Consider the following 11,329-nt stretch of genomic DNA (forward strand, 5'->3'; position numbering starts at 1 on the left):
ACAGCTTAGAGCCCAGTTGAGATTAAAACCCGAGCTCAAGACTCTAGTAGACCCTAAAGGCTTCTCATCTGAACAATGAGCAAGGCCGAAGCGTGAGCATCAAGGGAGATAGAGAGGTGCCAACGGGGGTTCGTCACGCTGAGCGCTGGTTCATGAACGGAGCGCCCACGACATGATCTAGCGCGTTCCAACGAAGTTTGAGAAATTTTTAAGAGGGCAACGTGGCACCCAACCCTAGTACAAACTATACCATGCCCAAGTACCCACTTAGAGGCAACCAACAATACAAAAACATGAAGCTAGTGTTTAAACATTTTAGTTAGAATTTAATTGCTAAAATAGCATTGTCTACAATCCTTTTTAGACAGAAAAAGGCAAGGGTTCATAAACGACCATTAACACTTTTGCCACAATTTTTAAAATGTCTAAACCTTATTAACTTCAATGAACAAGTATTTCATGCAATAGTTCATACTCCGTACCAACCCATAGGAACAAATTATTTAAGCACTCTTTAATTATTTTGCTCGATATAATTTGCCAAAAATGGTACTTTAAACAATAGTTCAAGTATTTGCTGACTTAATAAAAAGGCTTATCTTAATTTCATATTTGATCTTTGAGCTGTCTAGAACAATAATTAACAACATATGTTTTCAAGAATTAAAGTTACATTTTTCCACTGCAGCACTTGCTCACCATGTTCACATAAGCACTATACACAAGTCATATTTTATTTTGTTTACAGAAATTGTTTTTCGTACCAAATAATTAACTACTCATTTTATTCTTTTTGTTAGGATTTCCATAGTATTCTTAAGCACTGAGTAAATTAACTTAGATTTTATTTGATTTCCCTCAACCATAAAGGTAGGTCTCACAGGGTTTGTTTATCATTTCATGTGTGATTTTAAATTTTTCAACTCGAGAACTTATTTTGCTAATTTTCCTAAGACCTTAACCTAGGTGCTAAGTAAGCTCGTAACACTAGAGGTGTTACATGTGCCCCCCCCCCTCCGCATAGTGAATTTTTTAAATACCTATAAAAAAATTCAATTGCATAGTAAAAAAGTTACTATTTCACCCTTTTTCGAGGATAATTATTGTATTTTTCGTTATGAGTACTAAATATATATGTAAAAACGTTGATAAGCTATCGAGACATACATTTATTGTACATAATTTTTAGGTTTATAAGATGTCTTTGTATTGTCCGGCCCCTCTTAGTTAAAAGTTCTGGTTCCACCATGGCTAGCATCCAACCATCATGTCCTGGTTAGATCGCGTGAGAATGAGCAAGGGAGTGAGTGCGAGAGCCAAGCAATAAGGAGGTGGGTGATTTTTGGACACAAGACCTTCAGGTTGGCATGTGCCTAGAAGGTTCACGAACAGGTCTATCGGCTTGAATTGAATTAACGTGTGACTTGATTCGACCTAGAATTATAGATTTGCTCCAAAATTGGACTGTCGGTTCACGAACAGTACGTGTCAGACTGTCGGTGCATCAAAATCTCTCACAAATTCGACCCAGTTCGTGTGCCCATGAACCCGGCTTGATCTGCTTCTTTTTTCATCCGAAATAGTGTTTTTCTCTTATAAATTCCTCCAGAATTGCTCCAAACCATCCGAATTCCTCTAGAACTGTACCATCGGAAGGGGGCCGAAATGCCGTCTTGTCTGTGCCACCGAGCATGAGACGGACTCGTACCTTGCAATGAAAGAAGCAGTGAATTCCCGACTTCCCGTGGTCCAGCCCGCGCTATGCTAACTTCCACTAGTACCAGAAATTTCTTCCAAATTGGTTTCCATCTCAGCATCATTCTTCAATTCCACTGCCACATCATTTCCATTGTTCGATCTAGCCATTTCTGCATCTACAATTACCCTACCAACCCGCCGCCGCCTCTCCTCATGGTCGTCCTCGTTGGGAGCGAACTCGGCGATGACGTCGTCCACGATGCTGTCGACGGCCAGCGCCAAGCTCTTGGCGCAGTCGCTGCCAGGCTTCTGAAATCCTCTATGAGCGTGTTCAGCTGGCTAGCTTCGGCTGGCTGGCTGGCCTTTTTTTTCAGCCAAAGCAGTGTTTTTCTCTCACCAAATTCTAGCATAAATAGTGTTTTCTAGCTGCTACAGTATCAATTTAATGCCAGTCGAACACTCTTTATGAGGAGATCTGCTGGATGGCGTCGGAGGCGCGGATTTCACCGCTGTAGACAGCGCGGAGTTGCTGGAGCACGGCGGTGCGCCATGACGCCTCCGTGCCCTGGGTGCGCGTGCGGCGGCAGTCCTCGACGTAACCGAGCCCGTCGTCGATAATCAACTCGCCGGCATCCTTGCGGCGGCGAGCAAAGAGCGCGTTGTACTCCTCTTCCAGGACGGTGTCGTGATCGGGCCGTCAACCTTCACTTGGATGGCGTCGCAGAATTCACCTATGCGGACGGCACGGAGTTGGTGGAGCACGGCGGTGTGCCTCGATGCCTCCACGCCCCAGGTGCGCGTGTGAAAGGTCCTAATATGGCTAGAGGGGGGGGGTGAATAGCCTATTTAAAAATCTACAAATCAACCAGAGCAATTTGATTAGTATGACAAATAGCGAAATGCAAACTTGCTCTAGCTCTACAAGGGTTGCAAGCCACCTATCCAACAATTCTAGTTGCAATGATTACTAGGCACATAACTTGCGATGTTACTACTCACTAAGAGCTCTCAATCTTGCTACTCTAAAGAGCTCCACAAGATGAACTTAAAATAACAAAACAAGCTCTCAATTCTAATTACACTAAAGAGCTTGCTACAACTAGTTTGCAAGAATATAAATGAGTGAGTAGGTGATTATACCGTCGTGTAGAGGAGTGAACCAATTATAAGATGAATACTAAATCAATCACCAGGAGAATACCAAAGGGCAAGAGACAACTAATTTTTCTCCCGAGGTTCACGTGCTTGTCGGCACGCTAGTCCCCGTTGTGTCGACCAACACTTGGTGGTTCGGCGGCTAAGAGGTGTTGCACGAACCTCGTCCACACAATTGGACACCGCAAGAACCTACCCACAAGTGAGGTAACTCTATGACACAAGCAATCCACTAGAGTTACCTTTTGGCTCTCCGCCGGGGAAGGCACAAGACCCCTCACAATCACCATGATCGGAGCCAGAGACAATCACCAAACTCCGCTCAATGATCCTCACTGCTCCAAGCCGTCTAGATGGCAGCAACCACCAAGAGTAACAAGTAAATCCTATAGCGAAACACGAATGCCAAGTGCCACTAGATGTAATCACTCAAACAATGCACTTGGATTCTCTCCCAATCTCACAATGATGATGAAACAATGATGGAGATGAGTGAGAGGGCTTTGCCTAAGCTCACAAGGTTGCTATATCAATGCAAATGGCCAAGAGAGTAAGCTTGAGCTAGCCATGGGGCTTAAATAGAAGCCCCCACAAAATAGAGTCATTGTACCCCTTCACTGGGCACAACACGGGCTGACCGGACGCTCTGGTCATATTGACCGGATGCTAGACCTCAGCGTCCGATCACCCAATGACAGCCACGTGTCCCGATCTCAATGGCCACTAGAGTTGACCGGACACTACGCTATAACTGATCGAACGCTGAGCCACCAGCGTCCGATCGTTTCCAGTAAGGTTCTAGAAACGCATTTTGCCCACCGGACGCGTCCAGTCATGCACGACCGGACTCTGACAGCGTCCGGTCAGAGACCCTAGCCTCTGTGCACTGCCCGACAATAGGAATGGACCCTGCCTCCAGCGTTCGGTCATGAGACCAAAATGCATGCCCTCTGCTGCCACTGACTAGATGCGCCGGTCCAACCGGGACCAGCGTCCGGTCAGTTATAGTGACCTCCATCGTTTCTATCTAGGGCGTCGGTGGCACCGTCGGACTGTCCGCACTCTACGGGCGGACACTCCGCCGGTGAAGTTCCTAACCCTTGCTCAAATGTGCCAACCACCAAGTATATCACCTTGTGCACATGTGTTAGCATATTTTTACAAAGCATTTTCAAGGGTGCTATCACTCCACTAGATCCTAAATGCATATGCAATGAGTTAGAGCATCTAGTGGCACTTTGATAACCGTATTTCAATACGAGTTTCACCCCTCTTAATAGTATGGCTATCTAACCTAAATGTGATCACACTCGCTAAGTGTCTTGATCACCGAAACAAAATGGCTCCTACTATTTATACCTTTGCCATGAGCCTTTTGTTTTTCTCTTTTTTCTTTTCCAAGTTCAAGCATTGATCATCACCATGCCATCACCATCGTCATGATCTTTGCCATTGCTTCATCACTTGGAGTAGTGCTACCTATCTCATAGTCACTTTGATAAACTAGGTTAGCACTTAGGGTTTCATCAATTAACCAAAACCAAACTAGAGCTTTCAGCGTGCGCGTGCGTGTGCGGTGGCCGTCCTCGACGTAACCGAGCCCGTCGTTGTCGATGATGAACTCGCCGGCTTCCTTGCAGCGGCGAGCGACGAGAGCGCAAAGGCGAAGCCAACAGAAAACTTCATCGGGGTCTTGAACATTGAAGTATGAGATTCTCCATGTTATAAACACTATATAACAGTGATTTCTCATTGATTTTGCCACAAAAAAACATAGGTGTCAGCTGACCCAAACAAAGCAGCCTAGCTCCGCCCCTGCGAGAGCATTGTACTCCTCCGGGACGGTGTCGTAGATCGGTGCATCAACCTTCACCTGGATGGCGTCGGAGGCGCGGATTTCACCTTTGCGGATGGCGCGGAGTTGCTCGAGCACGGCGGTGCGCCCCGACGCCTCCGTGCCTCGGGTGCGCGTGCGGCGGCTGCAACCGGAGCCACTAAACTTTAGTCACTGTATATTTAATTTAAGTGACTAAGGCCCCGTTTGAATTGATGCTGCTAAAATTTAGTAAGCTAAATCAGCTGCTAAGCTTTAGCCACCTCTGTTTAGTTTGTTGGACTAAAAGAGTTTATAAGAGGTCTTTTAGTCCCTTTTTAGACGGGGTGTTTGGATCTAAAGTGACTAAAAAGTAAGGCAGCCTGAGCTTTAGTCCCATTTAGTCATAGTGTTTGGTAAAAAGTGACTAAATGCGACTAAAATTAGTCCGCTAAACTTTAGTAGCCCAAACCAAACACCAAAAGAGACATTTTAGTTCATTTTAGTCAGACTGTTTGACTCCAAAGTGGCAAATACTATGACTAAAATGTGAGGTTTAGTCCCCTTTAGTTCCTTCTAGCCACAATTTAGTGATTACTCCCTCCGATCCATTTTATCTGGCGTACACGCGTATGAAGATTCAAATTTTAAAAACTTTGATCAATAATTAGGCTAATAAATTTTAGCTATTATAATACAAACTTTATATGATTAGATTTGTATGAAATTATACTATCAAATGATTATAAGTTTATAAGCATAAATAATATAATATAAAGCAAATGAATGATCAAAGTGTAATATAGGAGATCGTGTCATTCTAACTTGCGCCAGATAAAATGGACCGGATGGAGTAGTTGGCTAAAGCCCATTTAGGGGGTGTTTCGATTTCATGGCAAAACTTTAGTCCTGCACTTTTAGCCTATTTTTGACATGGGGATCTAAGCAGGTGAATTAAAAGTGAGCAAATGGGGTGGACTAAAATTTTGCCCATTTGCTACTCAAGTGTTGCAAAACTAGGCTAAAATGTCTTGATGGGCGCACTGAACACTAGATAACCCCCACCCACCCACCTGCGCCCTCCCTCTCTCTTATGGCTTAATTAAATGAGGACAAATCAGTCATTGTAGGATAGAGAACTAAACTTTTGTCATGATTCAAACATTCTCTGCTGGACTAAAGTTTAGCAGCTAAACTTTTGCAATGGCAAATGGATCGAACAGGTAGTCCTATTTAGTCATAATGTTTGTATAAAAATGATTAAATAGAACTAGATTTAGCTGACTAAATTTTAGAAGTGGCTAACAAAAAGCCCTCCTTTTCTCTCTCTTTGTGACGCAGGCGCGCGCACAAATTAGGGATCTATATTGGGAATGCTAGCGGGCAGGTTTGGTGGGAAGGTGTTCGAGCATTTGGTGCGTAGAAGGTGCGCCGTGCGCGTCAAGCTCTAGGGTTTTTCCATGGAGGGTGGAAGACGTCGTCGATCCAAAGTGTTTTTTTTTTAGTGGATCGTCGATCCAAAGTGGAGGACAAGCAATTGAGCATTTGAACATTTGAGTGGGCTTCATATGGATGCGACGGAATGGGCTGTTTTCCCCTTCCCATTGGCCCACATATCAGGCCCTTACCTTCCACCATCTTTTGAGGGCTCACAGGCCCACCCGGCGACTGTATTTCATGTTGAGACAAACGTACCTCTTCCCCTCAAAAAAAGAAAAAAAAAGAGAGACAAACGTACCTCTTGATTGCGGCGATGCATCCATGGATGCAGGGCCAGTGTAGTTCCAAAATTTTTGATAAAATAAGCATTGTAGTATTTTCGTTGTTATTTGGTAAATAGTATCCAATTATAATCTAATTAAGCTTAAAAGATTCGTCTCGTGGATTTCGTCTAAACTGTGTAATTAGTTTTATTTTTTATTTATATTTAATATTTCATACATGCGTCTAAAGATTCGATGTGACGGGGAATATGAAAAATTTTACAAAATTTTTGGGAACTAAACTGGGCCGCAGCAAAGGCCGAAGAATCTTCCTTTTGTGTACAGGGTAGCATCGCATCTTGGATACAGCAAAATGAATAATGTTCCTGTACGTGGTATACGATTACCACGATGTGCTGCGTTTATCATGCTGAGGAGAACGACAAGCGACACTGCGAGAGAATTCGCGGGCTTTACCGGACCGCGCAAAAGCTCCATGGATGCAGCGGTAATTGTTTTACACCAGACCTACTTTGAAAGAAGGGAGAGCAAAACCCACGCATGGAAACCCTCTATTAAGAACTAAAACGAAAATCATCCGGTCCAAACAGCTGGAACGGAGCAGTGCACCAAATGGAGCGCGGGAAAAGTACACCGGAGGTGGTGTGCGGAACAGTGCGCGGGATGCCGCAGGTACGTAATGTTTCCTTATTATTTTATTGTTTATTTTTCCTTCCCTTTCTTTTTCTTTAATTTTTTATTGTTTTATTTCCTTGCTTCTATTTATTTTTCCTTTTTCTTTTCTTTTTAGTTTTCTATGTTTTTCATTCTTATTATTTCCTTTCCTTTTCTTATTTTTTGCCTTTTGCCTTTTCTTTTCTTTTTGTTTTATTTTTTTTGTTTTTCCTTGCTTCTATTTATTCTCCCTTTTTCTTTTTTTTAAGTTTTCTATGTTTTTTCGTTGTTATTTTATTTTTCTTTCTTTTTAAATTTTCCATCCTTATTTAAGTTATTCATTTATTTTATTTGTTTTATATATATAATTTGTTAATCATATTTCTATGTGTATTTTCCTTCTTTGTTGTTTTACTTTAATTAATTATTTTAATTATTTTATTTTTTATTTTCTATGTGTATATGTGTGTGTGTGATTTTCATGTCGTATATATTTAATGTTCTATGTTGTGTTTTATCATGTTCACGTAGTATACATTTGATGCTCTATGATATTTTTGTGTTCTTCATGTAGTATACATGTGATGTTCATTTAGTATACATGTAATGTTCCATGATGTTTTTTGTGATATTCACTTAGTATACATGTGATGTTCTATGATGTATTTAGTAATGTTCATGTAATATATATGCGATGTTCTATAATATATTTTGTGAAGTTCTATGGTGTAGTTAGTGATGTTCACTTAGTATACATGTGGTGTTCTATAGTATATTTTTATGATGCATGATGTTCTTTTAATTTTTTCTCTATTATGTGTTTTTATTTCTTTTTCCTATGGTTTGCTCTATATTTTATTATTATTTATTTGTGCTATGTATTTATTTATTTAATTAATTTTATGTATATTACAATACCAATTTCATGAATCTAAAACTAGAATACCGTTCTTTTAAACTGAGAATATTTTTTTTACAAAGACGGAACATTGTTCTCTGAACCTAGAACATTGTCTCTCCTCAATAAAAGAAAATATTCTATCCTCATGAGATAAATGTTCATGAATAAAATTTTATCTAAATATATTCATGTGGGATCTTGTTTTGAAGGATTCATTGCGAGGAATAAGATGGTGCAATCGAAATTTAATTTGGATGCTTGGTTTAGCAATTACGACTTCTTTTTACTTCAAAAAAGCATTGTGCATGCTGATGTCAGCAATCTACTCAGCCTCAGCTGGTGCGCGGGAAACTTATTGCTGGTGCGCGCGCCCCGCTGCCACAGCCTCGGCCGACGCGTGGTTAATGTCCGACGCTTGGACGGTAGCAGCCCCCGAACTAAGATGATAACTAAAATGCCATGCCCTGGATTACCCACCCTGGAAATGTCCGGCATTCTAGAGGGATTGGAGTTTCCACAATTTTGAGATAGCTGTATACCGACAGCATGAGTACATTTACTGACAGCGTGCAAAGGTTCAAGCCTACAACCACGAGCCTTCGCTCAGTCAGAGGACAAATACCGAAACACTAATTTCTTGGATCGTGTGCCAACTTTTACTTCTTTTCATTGAGGTTCGAGCCCCCTTATATATAGACTACGGTTACACACATTTTTACGTATACTTTTATCATTGCCAGTTGGACCATTCTAGCATATTCTTCTATTTATAGTGTACAACATGTCAGGGGCTCTAGCAACTTTTACATATGCAACCACCTTCCCTAATGGGCCCTTGTTCAGCCTAAGCCCTGGCCCGTCAGGCAGTCTAGCCCAACCCAGGCGCCTTCACCATCTTCGATTTTCCTATTGGAGGCCCCCGATTTCGTAGATGAAAGCTTGTTCCGTTGTTTCCTTTTGAAACTTGTTCTAGGGCCCTTAGGACCTTGCTGCAAGGGCTCCAATCCATTGACCTTCGATGAAGGTCTACCCAAACCTTCGGCATCGGTTCCCTGGTTGGTCCTTCGCTTGCTCTTGGACCTTCGAGTCTGCGTTCATGAGCTTTACGAGATACCATTAGATATGGTTAGTGAACCTTTGGACGCAAACCTTCGCTCCCCAAGCTCCCCTTCGAGGGTAAGGTTTGACGCGCTGCAGTGTTCAAAAGACCGGGCGGGAGTTTGACCGTGACATGGCGGAAGTTGGTCTGTCATTTGGGCGACTATATAAGGTGGGGGTAGAACGAAGGTACCCCCACCGTTTTCATCGCAGTAGCCTTCGCTTGTCGAGTGCAGAGGTGGCTTATCTTCCGGGGTGTGGCCTTTGGCGTGAAGTGCTCGGCATCAAAAGTGAGGATTACACTAAGGTTATTAGTGAGTTTCTGATGGCTAGTGCATGCTAATAAGCAAAAGTCTTTCTAGAAACCAATGTGTCTTTCAGATGATTAAGTTCGGAGATACGGTAAGCAATTATTTATGCTCCATTTCAACCATTTCAATTAATATAGACCTCTAGCCATGCACAGATCACCGGTGTGACCGTCTTCTGTGCAGCAAACGCGCCGCGCCATCTAAAGTGTTATTGTTCCATGGGGCTCCCGCAGGTAGGGGGCTTGAGCCCCCATAGCACCTCATGTTGGATCCACCCCTGATTGTTCCTCTAACACAATGCTGGTATTTTTCTAAAGGGCTCTCACTGGTTGGTTGGTTAGTTAGTTAGTTAGTTGGGCCATTGAATATCTACTGTTGAAATCTAATCCAAAGTCTAGAGATTAGAATATGACGTGGCCTGATCATTTGTTCTAATCCAACATCTAGATATTAGAAGATGACGTGGCCTGATCATTTGTTTGAGCTTGGCTTAGATAATGTAGAGAAGGTTTTTTAGCAGAATGTTGAGAAGATTAGTTATCAGACAAAAATAAACTTCCATTCATTGGGCTGCGTACATATATTATTATCTAGGCCTTCCATCGTCTCCGAGTCCAAATTAAAAGGCAAGTTTTATAGAACGACGATTAGACCGGCTATGTTGTATGGAGCAGAATGTTGGCCTACAAAGATTCGACATGTTCAATAATTGAGTGTTGCAGAAATGCGTATGTTGCGATGGATTTGTGGTCACAAAAGAATGGAATGAGTTAGGAATGATGATATATGTGACCGCCTAGGGGTAGAACCAATTGAAGAAAAGATTGTCCAACATCAGTTGAGGTGGTTTGGCCATGTCCAAAGGAGACATCCAAAGGCACCAGTGCATTGTGGAGTCTTAAGCCAAGTTAATAATGTGAGGAGAGGTAGAGGGAGATCGAAATTGACATGAGGGAGGCAATAAAAAGATTGAAAGCTTGGGATATACCTAGAGATCTATGTTTAAATAGAAGTGCTTGGAAAACAGCTATTGAAGTGCTTGAACCGTGACTAGGAGCTCTTGGTGGGTTTCAACTTTAGCTTACCCTAACTTATTTAGAACTAACAGGCTTTGTTGTTGTTGTATGTGTTGAGAGTATTAGCAGCATTTATTCTTTATAAACAATTTATTATGACATTATATTCACCGATCTATATAACGATACACTACCATAAATATTAATATTTTCTTATATATATATATTTAGTCAAAATTAAGCACATTTAACTTCTTGGACAGCTCAAAATAGACAAATTGAGTATATGGTTGTTGATAGCGAATATGATATAGATCACACACCAGCAGGGCGTTGGACGTCTGGGCCGCTATGGACTGAAGAATGCAGCGAGTTTGTCACTCTTTCGTGGTGAAGAACAGAGAGGTTTACAAGCAAACCATTAAAAGGATAACCAACATGCTTGTGTGAGGAAGAACCAGCTAGTTTTTAGGCAAACTAACAAAGAAACCATCGAAGCTCTCGTCCGGGACGGATCCTATTGGGGCAAGGACGTTGCCGTGTTGCCCTAGGTCGACCGGCAAGCTTAGGGCACCATCCTTGGTTGTCAGATCAAGGGATGAACATCATAGGGGTTAAAAAAGAGAGTAAAAGGGTGTTTGTAGATTAATTTTGACGATTGAGTGTTGGATCCTTCAATCGGCCATGATCCTCTCATATATATAGAAAGGGTGGTCTTATCCCAATAGAAAACAACTTCAGATCGTAATCTCTAAATTTCCTATGTGAAAATACATCCAAATCCCGACCAAAATAGAGTTTGGGTCAGACACATACAGGCAAACCGGCCTAGCCGGTCCCCAAACTGGCTAGGCCGGTTTTCATGGGGCCTGGGCAGCCACAGCTGCAGGCAAACCGGCCTGGCTGGTTCAGCTGCACTCCGGTGCAGAAAATCTTCCAAAAATTGTAATTAATTCATC

This window comes from Miscanthus floridulus, chromosome 6, assembly GCF_019320115.1.
Source record: "Miscanthus floridulus cultivar M001 chromosome 6, ASM1932011v1, whole genome shotgun sequence".
Lineage (NCBI taxonomy): Eukaryota > Viridiplantae > Streptophyta > Magnoliopsida > Poales > Poaceae > Miscanthus > Miscanthus floridulus.